Source organism: Zootermopsis nevadensis, unplaced genomic scaffold (genome assembly GCF_977971745.1).
Source record: "Zootermopsis nevadensis isolate Lab colony 2312 unplaced genomic scaffold, Znev_1.0 Znev_ptg000037l, whole genome shotgun sequence".
Taxonomy (NCBI): domain Eukaryota; kingdom Metazoa; phylum Arthropoda; class Insecta; order Blattodea; family Termopsidae; genus Zootermopsis; species Zootermopsis nevadensis.
Window position 1 is genome coordinate 2,970,464 of NW_028259169.1, and position 13,765 is coordinate 2,984,228.

The 13,765-nt window shown below is 37.3% G+C and overlaps 1 pseudogene; it reads left to right on the forward strand.

Moving 5' to 3' along the window:
- Positions 1-12,697: 12,697 nt before the first annotated feature.
- Positions 12,698-13,500, forward strand: LOC147871828 (neuroglian pseudogene; annotated as a pseudogene).
- The last annotated feature ends 265 nt before the right edge of the window (positions 13,501-13,765 follow it).

Below are 13,765 nucleotides of genomic sequence, written 5' to 3' on the forward strand. Positions count from 1 at the left end.
GATTATTCGAAAGTCAATTTTTAAAATGCAAATATCTCCCGATCTGTAGGAATATGAGAGACAAAACTTATGTCACTTTGAGGGAACGCATATGTGACCTTCTTGGCATAGTCATGTCAATGTATGGCCAAGGGTTTGGAGGATAGAGACATTTAAAATTTTAGAGATTACTCGAAAGTCAATTTTTAAAAGGCAAATATCTTCCGATCTGTAGGAATCTGAGAGACAAAACTTATGTCACTTTGAGGGAACGTATATATCAACTTCATGTCCGAGTCTCGTCAATGTATGTCCGAGGTTTTAGAGGATAGAGGCATTTTAATATTTCGAGATTATTCGAAAGACAATTTATGAAAAGGCAAATATCTCCCTATCTGTAGGCATCTGAGAGACAAACCTTACGTTACTTTGAGGGAATGTGCATGCCAACCTCCTGTCAGAGTCACGTCAATGTATGTCCAAGGGTTTGGAGGATAGAGAGATTTAAATTTTTAGAGATTATTCGAAAGACAATTTTTAAAGGCAAATATGTCCCGATCTGTAGGAATCTGATTGACAAAACGTATGTCACTTTGAGGGAACGTATATGTCAATTTCCTGTCGGAGTCTCGTCAATGTATGTCCAAGCGTTTGGAGGATAGAGACATTTGAATTTTTCGAGATTATTCGAAAGTCAATTATTAATGGGCAAATATCTCCCGATCTGTAGGCATCTGAGAGATAAACCTTATGTCACTTTGAGCGAACGCATATGTCAACTTCCTGTCAGAGTTACGTCACTGTATGTCCAAGGTTTTGGAGGATAGAGGCATTTTAATATTTCGAGATTATTCGAAAGTCAATTGTTAAAAGGCAAATATCTCCCGATCTGTAGGAATCTGAGAGACAAACTTTATGTCACTTTGAGGGAACGTATATGTCAACTTCCTGTCAGAGTTACGTCAATGTATGTCCAAGGGTTTGGTGGATAGAGACATTTTAATTTTTCGAGATTATTCGAAAGTCAATTTGTTAAAGGCAAATATCTCCCAATCTGTAGGAATCTGAGAGACAAAACTTATGTCACTTTGAGGGAATGCATATGTCAACGTCTTGTCAGAGTCTCCTCAAAGTGTGTCCAAGGGTTTGGAGGATAGAGACATTTGAATTTTTCGAGATTATTCGAAGGTCAATTATTAAGGGGCAAATATATCCCGATCTGTAGACATCTGAGAGACAAACCTTATGTCACTTTGAGGGAACGTATATGTTAACTTCCTGTCAGAGTCACGTCAATGTATGTAGAAGGGTTTGGAGGATAGAGACATTTAAATTTTTAGAGATTATTCGAAAAACAATTTTTAAAAGGCAAATATCTCCTGATCTGTAGGAATCCGAGAGAAAAAAACTTTTGCCACTTTGAGGGAACGTATATGTCAACCTCATGTTGTAGTCACGTCAATGTATGTCGAAGGGTTTGGAAGATAGAGACATTTAAATTTTTAGAGATTATTCGAAAGACAATTTTTAAGATTCAAATATCTCCCGATCTGTAGGAATCTGAGAGACAAAACTTATGTCACTTTGAGGGAACATATGTGTAAACGTCCTGTCAGAGTCTCGTTAATGTATGTACTTGGGTTTGGAGGATAGAGACATTTGAATTTTTCGAGATTATAGGAAGGTCAACTATTAAAGGGCAAATATATCCCGATCTGTAGGGATCTGAGAGATAAACCTTATGTCACTTTGAGGGATCGTACATGTCAACGTCCTGTCAGAGTCACGTCAATGTATGTCCAAGTGTTTGGAGGATAGAGACATTTAAATTTTTAGAGATTAATCGAAAGTCAATTTTTAAAAGGCAAATAACTCCCGATCTGTAGGAATCTGAGAGACAACCATTATGTCACTTTGAGGGAACTCATATGTCAACTTCATGTCAGAGTCACGTCAATGTATGTCTAAGGGTTTGGAGGATAGAGACATTTTAATTTTTTGAGATTATTCGAAAGTCAATTTGGGAAAGGCAAATATCTCCTGATCTGTAGGAATCTGAGAGACAAAAATTATGTCACTTTGAGGGAACATATGTGTAAACGTCCTGTCAGAGTCACGTCAATGTATGTAGAAGGGTTTGGAGGATAGAGACATTTAAATTTTTAGAGATTATTCGAAAGACAATTTTTAAAAGGCTAATATCTCCTGATCTGTAGGAATCTGAGAGACAAATCTTTTGCCACTTTGAGGGAATGTATATGTCAACCTCATGTTGTAGTGACGTCAATGTATGTCGAAGGGTTTGGAAGATAGAGACATTTAAATTTTTAGAGATTATTCGAAAGACAATTTTTAAGATTCAAATATCTCCCGATCTGTAGGAATATGAGAGACAAAACTTATGTCACTTTGTGGGAACGTATATGTAAACGTCCTGTCAGAGTCACGTCAATGTATGTCCTAGGGTTTGGAGGATACAGACATTTTAATTTTTCGAGATTATTCGAAAGTGAATTTGTGAAAAGGCAAATATCTCCCGATCTGTAGGAATCTCAGAGACAAACCTTATGTCACTTTGAGGGAACGCATATGTCAACTTCATGTCAGAGTCACGTCAATGCATGTCCAAGGGTTTGGATAGAGACATTTTAATTTTTCGAGATTATTCGAAAGCCAATTTTTAAAGGCAAATATCTCCCGATCTGTAGGAATCTGAGAGACAAAACTTATGTCACTTTGAGGGAACGTATATGTCAACTTCATGTCATAGTCACGTCAATGTATGTCCAAGGGTTTGGAGGATAGAGAGACATATAAATTTTTAGAGATTATTCGAAAGTCAATTTTTTAAAAGGCAAATATCTCCCGATCTGTAGGCATCTGAGAGACAAACCTTATGTCACTCTGAGGGAACTTATATGTCAACTTGCTGTCAGAGTCATGTCAACGTATGTCCAAGGGTTTGGAAGATAGAGACATTTAAATTATACGAGATTATTCGAAAGTCAATTTTTAAAAGGCAAATATCTCCCGATCTGTAGGAATCTGAGAGACAAACCTTATGTCACTTTGAGGGAACGTATATGTCAACGTCCTGTCATAGACACGTAAATGTATGTCCAAGGGTTTGGAGGATAGAGACATTTAAATTTTTAGAGATTATTCGAAAGTCAATTATTAATAGGCAAATATCTCCCGATCTGTAGGAATCTGAGAGACAAACCTTATGTCACTTTGAGGGAACGTATATGTCAACGTCCTGTCATAGACACGTAAATGGATGTCCAAGGGTTTGGAGGATAGAGACATTTAAATTTTTAGAGATTATTCGAAAGTCAATTTTTAAAAGGCAAATATCTCCCGATCTGTAGGAATCTGAGAGACAACCCTTATGTCGCTTTGAGGGAACGCATATGTCAACTTCATGTCAGAGTCACGTCAATGTATGTCCAAGGGTTTGGAGGATAGAGACATTTAAATTTTTAGAGATTATTCGAAAGTCAATTTTTAAAGGCAAATATCTCCCGATATGTAGGGATCTGAAAGATAAACCTTATGTCACTTTGAGGGAACGTATATGTCAACGACCTGTCAGAGTCACGTCAATGTATGTCCAAGGGTTTGGAGGATAGAGACATTTAAATTTTTAGAGATTAATCGAAAGTCAATTTTTAAAAGGCAAATATCTCCCGATCTGTAGGAATCTGAGAAACAAAACGTATGTCACTTTGAGGGAACGCATATGTCAACGTCCTGTCGGAGTCACGTCAATGTAGGTCCAAGTGTTTGGAGGATAGAGACATTTGAATTTTTCGACATTATTCGAAAGTCAATTTTTAAAAGGCAAATATCTCCCGATCTGTAGGAATCTGAGAGACAAACCTTATGTCACTTTGAGGGAACGTACATGTCAACTTCATGTCACAGACACGTCAATGTATGTCCAAGGGTTTGGGGGATAGAGACATTTAAATGTTTCGAGATTATTCGAAAGTCAATTTTTAAAGCCAAATATCTCCCGATCTGGAGAAATCTGAGAGACAACCCTTATGTCACTTTGAGGGAACGCATATGTGAACTTCATGTCAGAGTCACGTCAATGTATGTCCAAGGGTTTGGAGGATAGAGACATTTAAATGTTTCGAGATTATTCGAAAGTCAATTTTTAAAAGCCAAATATCTCCCGATCTGTAGGAATCTGAGAGACACCCTTATGTCACTTTGAGGGAACGCATATGTGAACTTCATGTCAGAGTCACGTCATTGTATGTCCAAGGGTTTAGAGGATAGAGACATTTAAATTTTTCGAGATTATTCGAAAGTCAATTTTTAAAGGCAAATATCTCCCGATCTGTAGGAATCTGAGAGACATAACTTATGTCACTTTGAGGAATCGTATATGGCAACTTCCTGTCAGAGTCACTTCAATGTATGTCCAAGAGTTTGGAGGATAGAGACATTTAAATTTTTAGAGAATATTCGAAAGTCAATTTTTAAAGGGCAAATATCTCCCGATCTGTAGGAATCTGAGAGACATAACTTATGTCACTTTGAGGAATCGTATATTTCAACTTCCTGTCAGAGTCACGTCAATGTATGTCCAAGGGTTTGGATGATAGAGACATTCAAATTTTTAGAGATTATTCGAAAGTCAATTTTTAAAAGGCAAATATCTCCCGATCTGTAGGAATCTGAGAGACAAAACTTATATAACTGTGAGGGAACGTATATGTCAAATTCCTGTCAGAGTCACGTCAATGTATGTCCAAGGGTTTGGAGGATAGAGACATTTAAATTTTTAGAGATTATTCGAAAGGCAATTTTTAAAAGGCAAATATCTCCCGATCTGTAGGGATCTGAGAGATAAACCTTATGTCACTTTGAGGGAACGTACATGTCAACGTCCTGTCAGAGTCACGTCAATGTATGTCCAAGGATTTGGAGGATAGAGACATTTAAATGTTTAGAGATTAATCGAAAGTCAATTTTTAAAAGGCAAATATCTCCCGATCTGTAGGGATCTGAGAGATAAACCTTATGTCACTTTGAGGGAACGTACATGTCAACGTCCTATCACAGTCACGTCAATGTATGTCCAAGGGTTTGGATTATAGAGACATTTAAATTTTTCGAGATTATTCGAAAGTCAATTTGTTAAAGGCAAATATCTCCCAATCTGTAGGAATCTGAGAGACAAAACTAATGTCACTTTGAGGGAATGCATATGTCAACGTCATGTCAGAGTCTCCTCAAAGTATGTCCAAGGGTTTGGAGGATAGAGACTTTTGAATTTTTCGAGATTATTCGAAAGTCAATTTATGAAAAGGCAAATATCTCCCTATCTGTAGGCATCTGAGAGACAAACCTTATGTCACTTTGAGGGAACGTATATGTCAACGTCCTGTCAGAGTCTCGTCAATGTATGTACTAGGGTTTGGAGGCAAGAGACATTTGAATTTTTCGAGATTATTCGAAGGTCAATTATTAATGGGCAAATATATACCGATCTGTAGAGATCTGAGAGACAAACCTTATGTCACTTTGAGGGAACGTATATGTTAACTTCCTGTCAGAGTCACGTCAATGTATGTAGAAGGGTTTGGAGGATAGAGACATTTAAATTTTTAGAGATTATTCGAAAGACAATTTTTAAAAGGCAAATATCTCCTGATCTGTAGGAATCCGAGAGACAAAACTTTTGCCACTTTGAGGGAACGTATATGTCAACCTCATGTTGTAGTCAGGTCAATGTATGTAGAAGGGTTTGGAAGATAGAGACATTTAAATTTTTAGAGATTATTCGAAAGACAATTTTTAAGATTCAAATATATCCCGATCTGTAGGAATCTGAGATACAAAACTTATGTCACTTTGAGGGAACGTATATGTAAACGTCCTGTCAGAGTCACGTCAATGTATGTCCTAGGGTTTGGAGGATACAGACATTTTAATTATTCGAGATTACTCGAAAGTCAATTTGTGAAAAGGCAAATATCTCCCGATCTGTAAGAATCTCAGAGACAAACCTTATGTCACTTTGAGGGAACGCATATGTCAACTTCATGTCAGAGTCACGTCAATGCATGTCCAAGGGTTTGGATAGAGACATTTTAATTTTTCGAGATTATTCGAAAGCCAATTTTTAAAGGCAAATATCTCCCGATCTGTAGGAATCTGAGAGACAAAACTTATGTCACTTTGAGGGAACGTATATGTCAACTTCATGTCATAGTCACGTCAATGTATGTCCAAGAGTTTGGAGGATAGAGAGACATTTAAATTTTTAAAGATTATTCGAAAGTCAATTTTTTAAAAGGCAAATATCTCCCGATCTGTAGGCATCTGAGAGACAAACCTTATGTCACTCTGAGGGAACTTATATCTCAACTTCCTGTCAGAGTCAAGTCAACGTATGTCCAAGGGTTTGGAGGATAGAGACATTTAAATTATACGAGATTATTCGAAAGTCAATTATTAAAAGGCAAATATCTCCCGATCTGTAGGAATCTGAGAGACAAACCTTATGTCACTTTGAGGGAACGTATATGTCAACGTCTTGTCATAGACACGTTAATGTATGTCCAAGGGTTTGGAGGATAGAGACATTTAAATTTTTAGAGATTATTCGAAAGTCAATTTTTAAAAGGCAAATATCTCCCGATCTGTAGGAATCTGAGAGACAACCCTTATGTCGCTTTGAGGGAACGCAGATGTCAACTTCATGTCAGAGTCACGTCAATGTATGTCCAAGGGTTTGGAGGATAGAGACATTTAATTTTTTAGAGATTATTCGAAAGTCAATTTTTAAAAGGCAAATATCTCCCGATCTGTAGGGATCTGAAAGATATACCTTATGTCACTTTGAGGGAACGTACATGTCAACGTCCTGTCAGAGTCACGTCAATGTGTGTCCAAGGGTTTGGAGGATAGAGACATTTAAATTTTTAGAGATTAATCGAAAGTCAATTTTTAAAAGGCAAATATCTCCCGATCTGTAGGAATCTGAGAAACAAAACGTATGTCACTTTGAGGGAACGCATATGTCAACGTCCTGTCATTGTCACGTTAATGTAGGTCCAAGGGTTTGGAGGATAGAGACATTTGAATTTTTCGACATTATTCGAAAGTCAATTTTTAAAAGGCAAATATCTCCCGATCTGTAGGAATCTGAAAGACAAACCTTATGTCACTTTGAGGGAACGTACATGTCAACTTCATGTCACAGACACGTCAATGTATGTCCAAGGGTTTGGAGGATAGAGACATTTAAATTTTTAGAGATTATTCGAAAGTCAATTTTTAAAAGCCAAATATCTCCCGATCTGTAGGAATCTGAGAGACAACCCTTATGTCACTTTGAGTGAACGCATATGTGAACTTCATGTCAGAGTCACGTCAATGTATGTCCAAGGGTTTGGAGGATAGAGACATTTAAATGTTTCGAGATTATTCGAAAGTCAATTTTTAAAAGCCAAATATCTCCCGATCTGTAGGAATCTGAGAGACAACCCTTATGTCACTTTGAGGGAACGCATATGTGAACTTCATGTCAGAGTCACGTCAATGTATGTCCAAGGGTTTGGAGGATAGAGACATTTAAATTTTTAGAGATTATTCGAAAGTCAATTTTTAAAGGGCAAATATCTCCCGATCTGTAGGAATCTGTGAGACAAAACTTATGTCACTTTGAGGGATCGTAATGTCAACTTCCTGTCTGAGTCACGTCTATGTATGTCCAAGGGTTTGGATTATAGAGACATTCAAATTTTTAGAGATTATTCTAAAGTCAATTTTTAAAAGGCAAATATCTCCCGATCTGTAGGAATCTGAGAGACAAAACTTATATAACTGTGAGCGAACGTATATGTCAAATTCCTGTCAGAGTCACGTCAATGTATGTCCAAGTGTTTGGAGGATAGAGACATTTAAATTTTTAGAGATTATTCGAAAGTCAATTTTTAAAAGGCAAATATCTCCCGATCTGTAGGAATCTGAGAGACAACCCTTATGTCACTTTGAGGGAACGCATATGTCAACTTCATGTCAGAGTCACGTCAATGTATGTCCAAGTGTTTGGAGGATAGAGACATTTAAATTTTTAGAGATTATTCGAAAGTCAATTTTTAAAAGGCAAATATCTCCCGATCTGTAGGGATCTGAGAGATAAACCTTATGTCACTTTGAGGGAACGTACATGTCAACGTCCTGTCAGAGTCACGTCAATGTATGTCCAAGGGTTTGGAGGATAGAGACATTTAAATTTTTAGAGATTAATCGAAAGTCAATTTTTAAAAGGCAAATATCTCCCGATCTGTAGGAATCTAAAAAAAAACGTATGTCACTTTGAGGGAACGCATATGTCAACGTCCTGACAGAGTTCAGTCAATGTAGGTCCAAGGGTTTGGAGGATAGAGACATTTGAATTTTTCGACATTATTCGAAATTCAATTTTTAAAAGGCAAATATCTCCCGATCTGTAGGAATCTGAGAGACAAACCTTATGTCACTTTGAGGGAACGTACATGTCAACTTCATGTCACAGACACGTCAATGTATGTCCAAGGGTTTGGAGGATAGAGACATTTAAATGTTTCGAGATTATTCGAAAGTCAATTTTTAAAAGCCAAATATCTCCCGATCCGTAGAAATCTGAGAGACAACCCTTATGTCACTTTGAGGGAACGCATATGTGTACTTCATGTCAGAGTCACGTCAATGCATGTCCAAGGTTTTGGAGGATAGAGACATTTAAATGTTTCGAGATTATTCGAAAGTCAATTTTTAAAAGCCAAATATCTCCCGATCTGTAGGAATCTGAGAGACAACCCTTATGTCACATTGAGGGAACGCATTATGTGAACTTCATGTCAGAGTCACGTCAATGTATGTCCAAGGGTTTGGAGGATAGAGACATTTAAATTTTTCGAGATTATTCGAAAGTGAATATTTAAAGGCAAATATCTCTCGATCTGTAGGAATCTGAGAGACAAAACTTATGTCACTTTGAGGCAACGTATATGGCAACTTCCTGTCAGAGTCACTTCAATGTATGTCCAAGGGTTTGGAGGATAGAGACATTTAAATTTTTAGAGATTATTCGAAAGTCAATTTTTAAAAGGCAAATATCTCCCGATCTGTAGGAATCTGAGATACAAAACTTATGCCACTTTGAGGGAATGTATATGTCAACTTCATGTCGCACTGACGTCAATGTATGTAAAAGGTTTTCGAGGATAGAGACATTTAACTTTTTAGAGATTATTCGAAAGTCAATTTTTAAGTTTCAAATATCTCCCGGTCTGTAGGAATCTGAGAGACAAAATTTATGTCACTTTGAGGGAACGTATATGTAAACGTCCTGTCAGTGTCACGTAAATGTATGTAATAGGGTTTGGAAGATACAGACATTTTAATTTTTCGAGATTATTCGAAAGTCAATTTGTGAAAAGGCAAATATCTCCCGATCTGTTGGAATCTGAGAGACAAAACTTATGTCACTTTGAGGGAACGCAAATGTCAACTTCATGTCATAGTCACGTCAATGTATGGCCAAGGGTTTGAAGGATAGAGACATTTAAAAATTTCGAGATTATTCGAAAGTCAATTATTTAAAAGCAAATATCTCCCGATCTGTAGGAATCTGAGAGACAAACCTTATGTCACTTTGAGGGAACGTATATGTCAATTTCCTGTCAGAGTCACGTCAATGTATGTCCAAGGGTTTGGAGGATAGAGACATTTAAATTTTTAGAGATTAATCGAAAGTCAATTTTTAAAAGGACAAATATCTCCCGATCTGTAGGAATCTGAGAGACAAAACGTATGTCACTTTGAGGGAACGCATATGTCAACGTCCTGTCAGAGTCACGTCAAAGTAGGTCTAAGGGTTTGGAGGATAGAGACATTTAAATTTTTAGAGATTAATCGAAAGTCAATTTTTAAAAGGCAAATATCTCCCGATCTTTAGGAATCTGAGAGACAAAACGTATTTCACTTTGAGGGACCGCATTTGTCAACGTCGTGTCAGAGTCACGTCAATGTAGGTCCAAGGGTTTGTAGGCTAGAGACATTTGAATTTTTCGACATTATTCCAAAGTCAATTTTTTAAAGGCAAATATCTCCCGATCTGTAGAGTCTGAGAGACAACCCTTATGTCACTTTGAGGGAACGCATATGTCAACTTCAGGTCAAAGTCACGTCAATGTATGTCCAAGGGTTTGGAGGATAGAGACATTTAAATTTTTTGAGATTATTCGAAAGTCAATTTTTAAAAGGCAAATATCTCCCGATATGTAGGAATCTGTGAGACTAACCTTATGTCGCTTTGAGGGAACGTATATGTCAACTTCATATCAGAGTCTCGTCAATGTATGTCCAAAGGTTTGGAGGATAGAGACATTTGAATTTTTCGAGATTATTCGAAAGTCAAATTTTAAAAGGCAAATATCTCCCGATCTGTAGGCATCTGAGAGACAAACCTTATTTAACTTTGAGGGAACTCAAATGTTAACTTCATGTCATATTCACGTCAATGTATGGCCAAGGGTTTGGAGGATAGAGACATTTAAATTTTTAGAGATTATTCGAAAGTCAATTATTAATAGGCAAGTATCTCCCGATCTGTAGAAATCTGAGAGACAAACCTTTTGTCACTTTGAGGGAACGTATACGTCAACGTCCTGTCAGAATCATGTCAATGTAGGTCCAAGGGTTTGGAGGATAGAGACATTTGAATTTTTTGACATTATTCGAAAGTCAATTTTTAAAGGCAAATATCTCCCGATCTGTAGGAATCTAAGAGACAACCCTTATGTCACTTTGAGGGAACGTATATGTCAACGTTCTGTCAGAGTCACGTCAATGAATGTCAAAGGGTTTGGAGGAAAGAGACATTTAAATTTTTAGAGATTATTCGAAAGTCAATTATTAATAGGCAAATATCTCCCGATCTGTAGGAATCTCAGAGACAAACCTTATGTCGCTTTGAGGGAACGTATATGTCAACGTCCTGTCATAGACACGTAAATGTATGTCCAAGGTTTTGGAGGATAGAGACATTTAAATTTTTAGAGATTATTCCAAAGTCAATATTTAAAGTCAAATATCTCCCGATCTGTAGGAATCTGAGAGACAACCTTTATGTCACTTTGAGGAAACGCATATGTCAACTCGATGTCAGAGTCACGTCAATGTATGTCCAAGGGTTTGGAGGATAGAGACATTTAAATTTTTAGAGATTATTCGAAAGTCAATTATTAGAAGGCAAATATCTCCAGATCTGTAGGGATCTGAGAGATAGACCTTATGTCACTTTGAGGGAACGTACATGTCAACGTCCTGTCAGAGTCACGTCAATGTATGTCCAAGGGTTTGGAGGATAGAGACATTTAAATTTTTAGAGATTAATCGAAAGTCAATTTTGAAAAGGCAAATATCTCTCGATCTGTAGGAATCTGAGAAACAAAACGTATGTCACTTTGAGGGAACGCATATGTCAACGTCCTGTCAGAGTCACGTCAATGTAGGTCCAAGGGTTTGGAGGATAGAGACATTTAAATGTTTCGAGATTATTCGAAAGTCAATTTTTAAATGCCAAATATCTCCCGATCTGTAGGAATCTGAGAGACAACCCTAATGTCACTTTGAGGGAACGCATATGTGAACTTCATGTCAGAGTCACGTCAATGTATGGCCAAGGGTTTGGAGGATAGAGAGATTTAAATTTTTAGAGATTAATCGAAAGTCAATTTTTAAAGGGCAAATATCTCCCGATCTGTAGGAATCTGAGAGACAAACCTTATGTAACTTTGAGGGAACGCAAATTTTAACTTCATGTCATAGTCACGTCAATGTATGGCCAAGGGTTTGGAGGATAGAGACATTTAAAATTTTAGAGATTATGATTATTATTATTATTTATTATTGACTGCAAATGGGTTTATACCCGGTGGCAGTGTCCTACAATAACATACAAAACAATGAGACAGAACAGAACAATGAGATACATCAACACAATGAGACAGAACAAAACAATAAACAAAAGGACACAACAAAAACAATAAGACACAATAAACAATGAGATACATCAACACAGAGACAGAACAAAACAATAAACAAAAGGACACAACAAAAACAATATGACACCCAAACAATGGGATACATCAACACAATGAGACACAACAAAACAATAAACAAAGGACACAACAAAAACAATAAGACACAATAAACAATGAGATACATCAACACAGAGACAGAACAAAACAATAAACAAAAGGACACAACAAAAACAATATGACACACAAACAATGGGATACATCAACACAATGAGACACAACAAAACAATAAACAAAGGACACAACAAAAACCATAAGACACAACATACAATGAGATACATCAACACAGAGACAGAACAAAACAATAAAAAAGGACACAACAAAAACAACACATCCCACTCAAAATCAACCAACTCATAAATTACAAAACCATCCAACCTCAAGTACTTAACTTAAAAAAAAGAACTTAATACCACCTAGACATAAGACAATAACTGTAATGTATTACAAACGTCATGAACTGATGCACTCACACAACAATACAATGAGACACAACAATACAACATACCACACTCAAAATAAAACATCTGACACAATAAAAAAACACACTCACAATAAAAAAACACACAACACAATAAAAAAACACACACACAATAAAAAAACACACAGATCATGGCTGTCCCATACTTCACCAAGGAACCTGAGAATGTCAATGCTGCAGAAGATGAGACAATTGAATTCCACTGCAAAGCATCTGGTATACCTGAACCTCAGATCAAGTGGATCCACAATGGTCGCCCAATCAGTGAGGCTCCTGCTAACCCGCGGCGGAAAGTGACTCCTAACAGCATCGTTATCCAGAATTTGAGAAAGAATGACACAGGAAATTATGGGTGCAATGCCACCAACAGTCTTGGTTATGTCTACAAGGATGTCTATGTTAATGTTTTGGCTCTGGCTCCTGAGATCATGGATCCTCCTCGGAGTGAGGCAACCGTTGATGGACGAACTGTGACCCTGATATGTCGTGTGTTTGGTGCGCCAAAACCCTTAGTTAAATGGATTCGTAGTGGCGTAGAGCTGACAGGAGGACGCTACACTGTTCTTGACAGTGGAGATCTTGAAATCAGGGATGTAAATTTCATGGATGCTGGTTCATACACTTGCTTTGCTGAAAACAAGTTTGGAGAAGCGAAGGCAGATGGCACTCTGATTGTGAAAGAGCACACCAAAATCACAGATGAACCAGAGGATTATGAGGTGCCCGCAGGTAGCACAGCAACTTTCAGGTGTAATGCTGTGAGCGACTCCTCGCTTCCTCTCACTATCGAGTGGTTGAATAATGGGCAGCAGATAGATTTCGAAGCAGAACCTCGGTTTGTGCGTTCTTCTGACTATTCTCTTACCATCAGATTATTCGAAAGTCAATTATTAATAGGCAAATATATCCCGATCTGTAGGAATCTGAGAGACAAACCTCATGTCACTTTGAGGGAACGTATATGTCAACGTCCTGTCAGAGTCACGTCAATGTATGTCCAAGGGTTTGGAGGATAGAGACATTTAAATTTTTAGAGATTAATCGAAAGTCAATTTTTAAAAGGGCAAATATCTCCCGATCTGTAGTAATCTGAGAGACAAAACGTATGTCACTTTGAGGGAACGCATATGTCAACTTCCTGTCAGTGTCACGTCAATGTAGGTCCAAGGGTTTGGAGGATAGAAACATTTGA